General features: G+C 42.1%; 1 protein-coding gene across 2 annotated transcripts in view; it reads left to right on the top strand.

Moving 5' to 3' along the window:
* The window catches only part of RBFOX3 (RNA binding fox-1 homolog 3), a 601,172-nt gene that overhangs the window by 80,600 nt on the left and 507,346 nt on the right, over positions 1-13,226 (top strand). Inside the window, exon 1 of one of the 2 annotated variants that reach the window (XM_042452605.1) lies at positions 7,337-7,426. The exons of the other annotated variant lie outside the window; for it this stretch is intronic. The gene's annotated coding sequence lies outside the window, so the exon portion shown is untranslated. Of the gene's footprint in view, positions 1-7,336; positions 7,427-13,226 lie in introns of those variants that run through there. 2 annotated transcript variants of the gene reach the window in all.

Below are 13,226 nucleotides of genomic sequence, written 5' to 3'. Positions count from 1 at the left end.
TGCTTGGCTTCCCCACAGACCAGCCTCAAAAAGGCAATATCTATATTCTATAGTCTACCAGCCCCTAAGAACACCACTAAAGGGAGATGCAAGAAGGAAAAGTAGATTGTGGAACCTTCTTTTTAAGGCTTGGATCAGATCAACAATGGAATTCATAGTGTGCCCAGCCTATCTGATTTCTCAAAATGGTGAGACCAACTCAACTTACTTTTATTTAGGACATCAGTACCTATCCTTTTAATTGTGTTTGGTTCTCACTATGCCCTGTATTTAAGGCATTAAGAGAAAACAATAGAAGTGTTTAGAAAATTATTTTTTTAATGTTATTGTAATTAAAAAAACCATTTTGTCCTGCTGTAGTCTATTTAATGGTCTGTGTATAAATAGACTACAACAGGACCCAGAACATCTCAGACTTATTGTTGTATTTTTGTTTACATTATATCTTGGTTTGGATATTTAATGCTGTAGCTCTGTCTGATGCAGGAGGGTACCATAGCATCCTCCTGTGCTGCACAGCTTTCTAAGGCTACAGGGTAGAACATCTTTTCCCCTTCCAGAAGTGCTTTGGGGAGTGTGTGTCATCAGAAAATAGATGGTAAAGACTATGTCCTGTGGGAACCTATGCTCGATTTCAAATTTCCCTAAAATACTGCTTCGATGGTAGTATTGTTCTAGTGGCATTTACTAATACTACCACCATTGTCAAGACTTGGCAAACTTGTCAGTTAAAGAAGAGCTAATTAAGGCTTTTCACTGTCAGGGACTGATTTGTCTGCATTGTTGTTGGGTTTTTTTTGGCACTCCCCCCTACCAATGAGCATAGCATTCTCCCTGTATTCATCCAAACACTTTCATCCCTGTCCAATGATTAGTTCTGCTGGTTGGTCTACCAAAGAGAACCAGTTGAGATTTTTGTTTGGCCCCATCAAAGAGCTTTCCTCCTCTTGCCTTCCTCTGAAGCTGAGAGAGTATGACTTGCCCAGGGTCACCCAATTTGTTTCCCTGCCCAAGCAGAGATTCAAAACCTGGTCTCCAGAGCCATAGTCCAGTGTTCAAACCATCACACCATGCTGGCTCGAAGGGATATTTACTGCTCTCAGTTATTGATGTCTTCTGCCTTGTTTCTTATAGAGGGGTGTGAAGGAGAAGACCCGAAACAAGAAGCAACAGAAGAGCATAGCATGTCATCTTCCTAGATTCATGGGATAAACCAGCAGATTAATAATAGGCAAAATGAACACCCCTGCAAGACTAGTTCCTTCATATATTCTCCTAAGGAAGGGTATTCTCACAACAGTTATACACCTTGATATTGTTGCTGCATGCCTTCAAGATGTTTCCAACTTATGGTGATCCTAAGAGGTCATGAGGTTTTCTTGGCTACAGTTGTTCAAAGGAAGTTTGCCACTGCCTTCCCCTGAGGCTGAGAGCATGGTGTTTATCACACGGAGGTTTTTGCAGCTCAGTTCCGGGGTGACTCTTGGTTCAGCTATGCGAATTCACATTATAACGTGAATGTTTTATCACACCTGGTTGCCCTTCCATTACCCTTCCAAATCGAGGAGGAATCGAATCCAAGGCAAGTCTTATGATGCGGATTCACGCAAAGCGGAGTGAGTGCAAATTGTATTGCTACACTGGTGCATACCATGCGGATTCGAATCAGCAACCTTGCACATGCTCAGTGGGGATCTGTACGCATTGTGACTTTGTACGTTTCTGGGGTGAAAAGGGGCGCAAGTTCTTGTTTCCTGTTTTGCGTAATTGCGTGAATATTTGCCTCGTGAATATTTCTGTGTCTTCTTCATCCCCCTTTTTTATTTTCCCTTCCATTTCAGCAATTTCAACACAGAGACAGATAGACAGACAGACAGACAGACAGACAGACAGACAGACAGACAGACATATCTGTATATTCACATTCATGCACATACACACACGTATATGTTCCAAAAAATGAGTTGCCCTGAAAGTGAAAGGACCACTGTAAGGAAATGGGGGGAAATTGCAGCGCCGCATCATGGGAAATTTGCAACCTGAGGAGTTTGCAGTGGTGTACCAGAGCAGAAGCAAAGTTGCATTCCCCACTAGACCAATTCAGAGTGAAATCGAAGTGAGCGTGGAAGCAATTTCTGTGAATTTGCTTGTTACCAATTTTGTGAAAATGAGGGGTCACTTTGTAATCACTGCAGAAGGGCCATGGAAGGAGCCCCCATAGAAAGGAATCATGTGTGATAACACATCATGTTATTGCGTGAATTCGCATCACTGGACCCGCAGTCACGTCGGATCTGAGCTGCAAAAAGCTCAATGTGATAAACACCCATGTGATTTGCCCAGGGTCTCCCAGTCAGTTTTATGGCCAAGTAGGGAATTGAACCTTGGTCTCCAGGGTGGTAGTCCAATACTCAGACCACTACAACACACTGGCTCTCTTACTCAGAATGAAATTGAAGGAAGCAGAATTATCTCAGGCTGCATCCCTTTCCGCCATGTAAAACAAAAGAGCCCTACCCAGCCCCAAACCCTTACTGAATGTGAATGTTAATGTTAATGTTGCCCTGTTTTGGATATTTTGACTTCTGTGGGAAGGGATTATGTAGTATTAAAAAAAAATCATTTCTTTCCCCAGTAGTCTGCCATGATATAGTCCAGTATTTTACACACATCCTAGCACACGTGCACCTCTTCGGTTCTGGAGAATTTGTAAAATATTTCATGGTTCAGCACTGACTGGGCCTGGAGACTTGAAATTGATTTTGAAGAGACACTGAATGAGAGATTGGACAACTGGACTTCTTCCAAAGACAGAGATTGCCTTGTACGGTGTACAGATGAATTCACAGGTGTGCTTTCTTTCCCTGTGAGAAAAAGGAGAGAATTACTTTGAGCATCAAAAAACAGTCCAAGCCATTCATTCCACTCACATGTGGGCTTTCCATTACTTTTCCATGTGTATCATTGCAATAGGAAAATTTGTGAAAATTTAAGGTGGGCATTATAATAGGGTCTGTTGACCTTGATGGGTGAATGAAAGATGTAAATGGTTTTAAGAGAGGCAAATCATTTCATGTCGTTTCAAGCAGAAAGACTCTTGTGTTCTTGTTCTTTCAATTTGACTGAGAAGATTCTTAATTTTAACTGGGCAGTGGCCAAAATTCACATAGGGCCCTTTAATTCAATCCCATTATGAGCTGGTGAGTTAATGGGCTTTGTACCTAACACTCCAGGGTTGGATAGCATTCAAATCAGTTAATGTTTATTATGAACTTTATTATCCTTGCTCCTTTTTCTCTTTTTCTCTCTTTTTAAAGAAGGCTCTTTTCAAGGAAAGCGTGGAAATTATCAATCTGTTGGGAGGGGCCCATTTTGAGCTAGTGTTGGCACTGCTCTTTAGGACAACTTCTTGTTTGCTTCTGGAATTCAAAAAACTAGCTGGCATAAATAATCCTTATTGTGTGAAATTGAAGGCTTTCATGGCCGGCATCCATAGTTTTTTGTGGGTTTTTCGGGCTATGTGGCCATGTTCTAGAAGATTTTCTTCCTGACGTTTCGCCAGCATCTGTGGCTGGCATTTTCAGAGAATGCTTGCCTGGAAAAAGTGTGAGCCTGGGAATGCAGGAGTGATTTGCATGTGTTTTGTTCTGTGCTGATGGCAGGCCTCAGGCTGGGAGGCTAATGCAAAAGAGGATTAGTGTCTGCTAATTGGTGATCATTATCTGCTGGGAAAGCCCCCAGCAAATGCAAATGGGAAACCACTCAGAGTCAGGGGATTTCCCGGCAGATAATGATCACCAATCTTCTAGAACATGGCCACATAGCCCGAAAAACCCACAAAAAAACCCAATCCTTAATGTGTTTTAACATATAGATTTCCTAATGCATAAATAAATTACATGGGTCCCAAATCCAGGAAAACATAAATATATCCCGAGGAGCTGTACAGAAAGGTGGCATCCAGCCGCCCCTGTACTGGCAGGATCGGGGCTGTGGCAACCGCATACCATGGTCCCAATCCAGCCGCTGGGAGGACAAAACAGAGCCGCAAAAAGCGGCTCCTTTTTGTGCTCTCCAAGGGGCGCCATAGCCACGGTGGCATAGCTTTATGATGCCCCTTTGGCCCTACATTGTGTAGATGCAGCGCAGGAGTCGCTGCACCCTAGGGGCGGGGCTAGGGGGTCCAGTGTGTGGATGCTGCACCATGGCTGTGCCTACAGGTGGCACAAAGTGCCAGTCTGTATGGGCTCTAAGTCTTCCTGCTACCCAACCCCAATTTTTTTATACTATGTAAGCCTGCACAACAGTATTTAGTCATGTTCATGTGAAATAAAACATCCACTAAATAGACTGTCAAACTGAAAAACGCCAAGGCTGAAATTGAAGTACACTTAGCCCTCAATATCCACAGATTCTTTATCTACAGATTCAACCATCCCCAACTTGAAAATATTTTTAAAAATATATAAATTCTAAAAATCAAACCTTGATTTTGCTATTTTATATAAGGGACACCATTTCACTTGTTAACTGCCTTTGAGTCAACCCTGACTCATGGTGACCCTGTGGATTAAACATCTCCAAGACCCCTATTCTCTGCTCCTCTCCTGCAGGTTCAGGCCCATGACTTCTGTGATGGTGTGCAGGATTCCTCTTCTTTCTTTCTTTTTTTTTTTTACTACTTTTTATTCTCCCTAATTAGTCATGCCTTGTACTTCATGTGGTTGAAGTACAACAGCCTCAGTTTTGTCATCTTGGCTTCCAGAGAGAGAGTTCAGGTTTGATTAGTCCTAAGATTCATTTGTTTAGCTTTTTGGCTGTCCATGGGATGCTCAGCACTCTTCTCCATTTCAGATGAGTTTATATTCTTCGTATCCACTTTCCTCACTGTCTAGCTCTCACATCCATACATGGTAATGGGGTATACAATGGCTTGGACATTTCAAACTTTGGTGCTCAGTTGTATATTTTTAGATTTCAGGGTTTTTTCAGGTTCTTGCATTGCTGTCTTTCTCATTCCTAATCTTATCCTTATTTCTTGATTGCATTCTCTGTTCTGATCAGTGTTTGATCCAAGGTAGGGGAAATTTTTGACTACTTCACTTTCTCCATTGTCCAAGTTGATTTTGTGTATATCCTCCATATTTTACATTTATGTTCAGCAGTAAGCCTGCCTTTTCACTTTCTTCTTTGACCTCCCTTAGTAATTGTTCCATGGCTATGATGTTGTCACTAGTGGTATGCTGGCATCTGCATATCTTAGACTGTTAATGTTCTTTCTGCCTATCTTCACTCCTTTTTCTTCTGAGACTAAACCTATTCTTTCTATGATATTTTCTATGTACAAGTTGACAAGTAGGGAGGAAAAATGCATCCTTGCCTATCCCCTTTGTCTATTGGGAACCATTCTGTTTCTCCATACTCTGTTCTAACAGTAGCCTCTTGTCCTAAGTACAGTTTCCTCATTAGGACTGTCAAATATAGTCATGCTCCCATGTCTTTAAGAGCATTCCATAGTTTTTTTCTGGTCTTTGAAGTAAAAGACTTTCCTATAGTCTATAAAGCACATGCTGATTTTCTTTTGGAATTCCTTGGTGCACTCCATTAACCATCATATGTTTGTAATGTGGTCCTTAGTACCTCTTCCTTTCCTGAACCCTGCTTATATCTCTTGGCTTTCTCTCTCCATATGATTGGAGTCTATACTACAGAATTTTGAGCATGATTTTGCTTGGGTGGAAATTTCACTACACCATTCTATTTAATGGGACTTGAGCATCCATTGATTTTGTTATCCACGAGGGGTCCTGGAACCAAATCCCAATGGATACCAAGGGCCCACTGTATTATTCCAGTAGTCTTTACTTTTTATAATGCTAAAAAAATGAATAATGTGAAAACTGAAGGTGAATCATTTGGAAGCAATAGCACAGAGATCTTAGGCAAAGAGAAAAGGGCTCGAAAGATGGGCAGCTCCGTGCCATCCATCTTTGTCCTGAGTTGGTGGTGCAGCAGCCGCACACTGCAGCACCAACACGCTGCCAAAAAGATGCTGCCTAGAGCGTCTTCCTTTTTGTGGTGCCACAAACAGGAAAGGGTGCCACCATGACCCCACTTCCTGCCAGCAATGTCTGAATGCTGTGCAACGCTTGCATCATCATGGCTGCCCCCGTGTGGGGTTAGGGTTCGGGAGTGTATGGTTGCTATGTGCTCCTGAACCCTAATTTTGGCCCAAGGATGGCACTTTCCACCCATCTGTACCAGGCCAAAGAGACTATTTTATGGCTGTCTATTCCAAACAGACAAAATTAAGCCCACCCCTTGTTTGCAATAGTTATCAAAGATTCATCCATCCTCATAAAATTTTAACAAATATGGTAAATTTAGCATCTGTTCTTGAAGTGTATGAAACCTGTACTGTATATCCTAGAACTATGCATTGCAATACCTTTGGGAACAGCGTCCAAGCTGTGTATTGGCAAAATGAAGAAACCAGCAAAATGAGAATCATTGGCTTGTTTTCACCAAGTAAATGGGGGAAAGAGTTACTCACCAAGGCAGTAGAAGCCATTTACATATTTTGTTGGATGATTTTCTGAGCTGGGGGAGAATAAGGAGGTTGAAGGGATGTCTCTGTATCAGGCCTGCCATGCCTTGCAAGCAATGTAGCAAAGGAAGCTAAAAGAAATTGTGTCAACCCCCTCTCTGAGTTTGTACCCCGTTGATTATTTCCAGGAATGTTCTTGCTTTTCCCTTCTGTTAGGAGTTTTTAATGGCAGCAATTTTGTTATCAAGAGAAATACTAACAATATTCAGCTGCACTCTGTGATAGCGCAGTGGTACCATTCAAAAAGTCAAAGCCTTTTAAGTGTCTCTCTTTGTGTACATACACATGTGTATATGTGTATGTGTATATGTATAACCTCCCTCCTCTGTTTTTGACATTGTTCCTTGGCCCCTCATTCCATACCGCTTGTTAAGCTGTTAACTCAGTCCATTTATTTAGTGTACGTGTTGCCGAGAGCTCAATTTTTATCTTGGTGAAAACCAGGCTTGCTCATGGGCACATAATGAAATTGCATAAATATACCCTTAGCCAGGGAATCTAATTTATTTTCCCTGTTCATTATGAAGGAGAAGGCCATTATGAAATGTAGAACTTTTTTCCCTCCTCCTCCTCCTTTCCCCAGTGCTGGAATTGAAAGGCAGGCGTGCAGGCTCTTTTTGTACTGATGATTTCGCCCTGATTCAATTTAAAGCTGGTTAGAGCTCAAATACTGTAGCGTAATTGACAAAGATCAGTGTGGGTTGTAATGCTAATGTCTTGGCTGTGGCTTCGGAGGCTCTACAAGAGAGCAGGTTAGAAAACGCTTTCTGGAGAGGATTGGATCTTTAGCAGTCTGCATAGGTGATGAGAAATCAGCAGGTAAGTTGCTGTGATTTGATCCTCTTAGACTGTGTGTGTATGTGTGTGTGTGTTCATATGTGCACATTTGGGTATGCACACCTAACAAGTGCATCTAAATGCCAGTTTGGGCACATTACAGTTGTGCAGGACAAGACAATGTGTTTTTTTTTAAAGAGTACAACCATCTAATGTGTATAGCAACATTTATCTCCTTCTGTGTTAAATAGTGTGTGGTGAAGAGGAGGAAAGGTGAAGATAACCTGTAACAATCATGATCCAGATAGAAGGACCCAGCAGGCTATGGAAATGTTTTGCTAGTGGTCTGCTTTGCATGGTGAAGAGTGATAGAAGCACAACATTAATTGTATATTGTGGTGAACATGTTGAGTGTTGCAGAGTACAAGTAAAACATCTCTCCTAACCTGAGATTCAAATTTTAGGCATTAGAGGAGATGTTTGGCTGTTACAAAATGTTATGTTTCTCTTTCTTCTCTATCCTTCGCTAATCTATAGCATGATGTGATAACAGTGTACAATGGGTTTCCCCACTTCTTCTCTACTTCCATGGCTTTCTTCATTGCCTCACCACCACCACTTCATTGGCTGCTGCCAGAAGGGGGGCAGGGAACTTGCATTATGATGACATAATACCAGTCATTTTGTATTGGTAGACATTATCAGAAAGCAAGGAGGTGAGAGGTGGAAAAGTTGGTGTGGAACTGTTGCAAACAGAACATCAATGTAGAGCTATACATACCAATGGCCATCTGCAGCCTTGTTTCTTTATAATTTTGCATGCAGTGCCTTAACTGTATCTCATGCATATAACCCCGTAGATAGTGGTTTTGTGGAGCCTGGGATAAAGTACGTTTTAATTAGTAGGGGTTCATAGTGTCATCTCCTACCCCTGTAGGCTTGCCACTAAGCTCACCTACAATCTCACAACAGGCTGAAGGGGTAAGGGTGGGTAGGATAAATGTTGTGAGCTGTACTTGTTATCTAATACCATAGAAGGTTATTTTCTCTCTCTAAGATGAGAAAAGGACTCTCTGCCTTAAATTTATCTGTCTATTTCAATTGTCCACTGTTAAGCAATTGGCAGATCTCAATGATGTCATTAAGCATGATGCATTAACCACCAGGCACAGTTCTCTTGACACATTCAGATTTTGAAAAAGGAAACCTCAAAATGAGAAAATATTTTTCTTGTAAATTAAGGAGCCATGGTGGTGCAGTGATTAAATGACTGCTCTGCAGCCACTCATTCAAAGCCATAAGGTTGTGAGTTTAATACCAGCAAAAGGGCTCAAGCTTGACTCAGGCTTGCATCCTTCCGAGGTCGTTAAAATGAGTACCCAGATTGTTGGGGGCAATTAGCTTACAGTTGTAAACTGCTTAGACACTGTTAGTTCAGTATGAAGCTGTTTGTTTGTTTTCCAAACTCTGCATTGAGGAAAAAGCCAGAGGGGTAGTTTATAACTATGTTATAAACCGATTTGCAAACTGGTTTAAATGCTGGTTGTTCACACTTGCACTGTTTTTTTCTGACCCGAATTTGGGGGAGGGCAAATCCCCCTTGACCTGTTTTTTCCAGAAATGACCCCCCCCCCCCATGTCTTTTCAAAAGGATAGGATTTTATGAGGGAGCAGGCAATGGGAACTTGCTCCTGGTCACATCTGAGGCATCCAGGAGGGAGGGGGCAGATCATTCCCTGCCAGCCAAAGCCATAACCATGGAGGGAGTTCTCAGAACATCCCATTAGATGCTGTCCTTTTTAAAAAATAAAATTTTACAGGTTATTCACATCTGTGCTATTGCATAGTTACAGTAGACCGTACCTTTAAATACTGGCATCAGCATGACAAAGGTGCGGGGGTGTTGGGAGGGAATTTCTGTCAGTGGGGGTGGGAGTTAGGGTTCAACCAAGGGTTCTCCAGAGGAGCTTGCCATCGCCATCCTCCAAGGATGACAGGGGGGAATCACCCTAAGGCTAGCCTATCTCAGGGTTTCTTGGCAAGGGATCCTCTGAGGGTCTACCATTGCCATCCTTGAAAACTGAGAGAGTTTGACTCCCCCTCAAGGGTAATCTATCCCAGGGTTTCTTGGCAAGGGATTCTCTGAGGGGGTTGCCATTGCCACCCGTTTGCCATGTCCCCCATTTTTTTTGAATGTCCCACATTTTGTGGTGCCTCATCTCCTTTTCAGCAGCTAGTCTGTCTGGCCTTCCTTCCTTCCTTCTGGCAGGGAAGAAGAAGAAGAGGGAAAACTTACTTTTGCAAAGGAAAACTGAACAAGGGAGGGAAGTGACCAGTGGGGTCCCACAGGGCTTGGTCCTGGGCCCAGTGTTATTCAACATCTTTATCAATGACCTGGATGACAGAATTGGGAGCATACTTATCAAATTTGCAGATGACACCAAATTAGGAGGAATAGCTAATACTCCAGAGGACAGGATCAACATTCAAAATGATCTGAATAGACTAGAAAGCTGGGCCAAAGCTAACAAAATGAAATTCAACACAGAGAAATGTAAGGTACTGCACTTAGGGCAGAAAAATGAAATGCACAGATCTAGGATGGGGGACACCTGGCTGAATGAAACTACATGTGAAAGGGATCTAGGAGTCCAAGTAGAGCACAAGTTGAACATGAGTCAACAGTGCGATGCGGCAGCTAAAAAGGCCAATGCAATTTTAGGCTGCATCAATAAAAGTATAGTGTCTAGATCAAGAGAAGTAATAGTGCCACTGTATTCTGCTCTGGTCAGGCCCCACCTGGAATATTGTGTCCAGTTCTGGGCACCACAATTCAAAAAGGACATTGAGAAACTGGAGTGTGTCCAAAGGAGGGCGACTAAAATGGTGAAAGGTCTGGAAACCTTGCCCTATGAGGAACGACTCAGGGAGCTGGGGATGTTTAGCCTGGAGAAGAGAAGGTTAAGAGGTGATATGATAGCCCTGTTTAAATATTTGAAAGGATGTCATATTGAGGAGGGAGCAAGCTTGTTTTCTGCTGCTCCAGAGAACAGGACTCGGAACAATGGATGCAAGCTACAGGAAAAGAGACTCCACCTCAACATTAGAAGGAACTTCCTGACAGTAAGGGCTGTTGGACAGTGGAACACATTCCCTCGGAGTGTAGTGGAGTCTCCTTCCTTGGAGGTCTTTAAGCAGAGGCTAGATGGCCATGTATTGGGGATGCTTTGATTTGATTTCCTGCATGGCAGGGGGTTGGACTGGATCGCCCGTGCAGTCTCTTCCAACTCTATGATTCTATGAAGGGGAGAACAGAGAGAGGGAGAATTGGCGTTTGGGAAGAGAAAAGGAGAGAGGGGGAAATTATTGTTGCTTCTTGTTGTGTACCTTCAAGTTGTTTTCAACTTATGGCACCCCTAAGGATAACCTATCACAGGGTTTTCTAGTCATGTTTCTTCAGAGGGGTTTTGCAATGGCCATTCTCTGAGGCCCACTGAGCGTGACTAGCCCAAGATCACCCACTAGGTTTATATAGCTTATCTGGGATTCAAACACTTGTCTCCAGAGTCCCAGTCCAACATTCAAACTGCTGCATCACACTGACTTGGAAGAATTGCTCCCTCTTTATTCCCCTCAGCAGCCTGGACTCTACTCAAAAGTAAAGGCTGGGAAGCCGAGGCGGAGGAAGAGGAGGGAAGGATTGCTCCCTCTTTATTTCCTCTTTATTCCGCTCATTCACGGGATGTCACTTATCTGGTATAATGACACTTTAACCCCCTGATCCCCCCCCCCCCAAATTTACCTCTGTAATAAAGTCCTATGACAACGGAGGTGGTGTGGTGCAGCTGTGCAACATTTGAATGACAGAACAAAATAATAATAATAATAAAACCAAAAATGATTGAATGCAATCGATATGGAGGATCCATTTTGAATCAGTGCTTCAGTCAGTGTGAACTTCAACAGAGATAAATTGCGCCGGAGATATTCAATCAGGGTAAACATAGTGAGAACTTCAATTCGGAATTGCAACATCGATGCCATTTGGATCTCCGCACTACAAAAATGCTAATGTGAATAGGGCCAAACATGATTTTTCCAGCTCTGGATCTTGCAGTAACAGTAATAGCAGCACTTTACATTTCTAAACTGCTTCACAGTGAACTAAGCACTCTCTAAGCAGTCTACAATGTATTAGTCAATTGCCCCAACCAGCTAGGTACTCATTTTACTGACCTACAACAGAATTGAAGCTGAATCAACCCGGAGCCCTCTGGCATCAAATTCACAATGTTGTGGCTGCAGTACCAGCATTTAACGACTCTACCACTAGGGCTCTCCAGGACACAGTTTTTCTGTGTTGTGTGTCTGTGTTGCTGGATGGAGAGAGTGGGAATCACTTCTTCTTGCACCTGTTGTGTTGTTCTCCTTGTTCTATATTCCCCCTAAACTAAAGGACTGAAAGAAATTATTTTTATTGTTGTTATTGCTCATTAGATTGAAGCTGAGCCTTCCCCATTACTTTTGAAAGCCAACAGTGGCAGGAGAAGGGAGCAGTCCAGTTCTTAAGCTCTCCCTCCCTCTCTTCATACAGTATCCAAACTAGCAAGTTTGATTTTTGAGTCATTCTTGCTGTAGCATTTGCAGCTGAGAGACTGAGCAACCCCAAAGGTATGAAAACAGGAGGTGGGGATGGATGAAAAAAACAATCTCTTAGCAAAGGAGTGAACTGTATGTATAGAGTGGGATGAGGGACTTAGTTTCTGGTCCCCCACATCATCTATTCCTTGCTCTGCTTGTTTCAATTGCTTGCTCCAAAAGCTATGTATGTTTGAGGAGCTGTTCTCCTCTTGTACAGCCTTAAGCTTCTTTTGCAAATAAATGTAACTTGTGTAAGGTTCACATCAAAGTAGAACAGAAATGTTCTTCATTGTGATTAGAGTGTTGTATTGGGATTGAAAGAGCTGGATTCCAAACAGCACTGAGATATAAAAGTAACTGCGTGACTTTCAATCAGTTACTCAGTATCTTAGCCTGATGGACCTGACAGGTTGTTCTAAAGATAAAATGAAGAAGAGGAGAGCTACATAAGCCACCTTGAATTCATTAGTGGGAAGGCAGAATATAAACATAAATAATTTTTAAAATGATTAAATCAGAGATACAATTTCTGTAATTGGATGATGGCTCTAGTAATTCAGTCTTGAGTGTTTTTATAGCCCTTTTATAATTAACATACCAGCACACAAACAGCAAACTCAGTTCCTAAGCTGCATTTCATATACAGAGCTTGGAATGTTACATTTGACAATTAATTCAGTAATTTAAAATATAAGAAACAGAAATATCCATTAGCATAAACACTAATAATTTAACCTGTTTAGTTCTGTAAATTATCATTGACAAACTTGTTGATTAAAATGTTAGTGTTGGGCCAAGCAGTGGAATTTTTAAAGAACAGCATAGAGATTGTCACTGTTGTTTTTAGGGGAGCATATTTTGCTATTGGCAACTTCAAAAAGCCTCCTTTTGTCTTTTTAAAATTGCCTTTCTCCAAACTGGAGAGGCTATAATAGGATTATTGCCTGGAAGTGATGGGAGTACAGCAAGTCTGGGAACCATCAATTTGGGGGAAACTGTTCCAAAGCATGAGATTTATGTACTGTATTTTTATTCTGTCTTTCTCCAAGGTGGGTCTCATCTTACAAAATTTTCAATACAGCTGGTTGTTCATTGTTACCCAAATAATAGGTGGGGGGTATTAGGGGTCCCTGCCAGCTGTCAGTGATACTTCAAATGTTGAGGAATGTAGCTTTGCAAGAAGCTTTAGACCAGGGAGCAC

The sequence above is a fragment of the Sceloporus undulatus genome, chromosome 2 (assembly GCF_019175285.1).
Source record: "Sceloporus undulatus isolate JIND9_A2432 ecotype Alabama chromosome 2, SceUnd_v1.1, whole genome shotgun sequence".
In the NCBI taxonomy this organism is placed as follows: Eukaryota; Metazoa; Chordata; class Lepidosauria; order Squamata; family Phrynosomatidae; genus Sceloporus; species Sceloporus undulatus.
The sequence above is the reverse complement of the archived record's forward strand: the minus strand, read 5'-3'. Positions and strand labels throughout refer to the sequence as shown.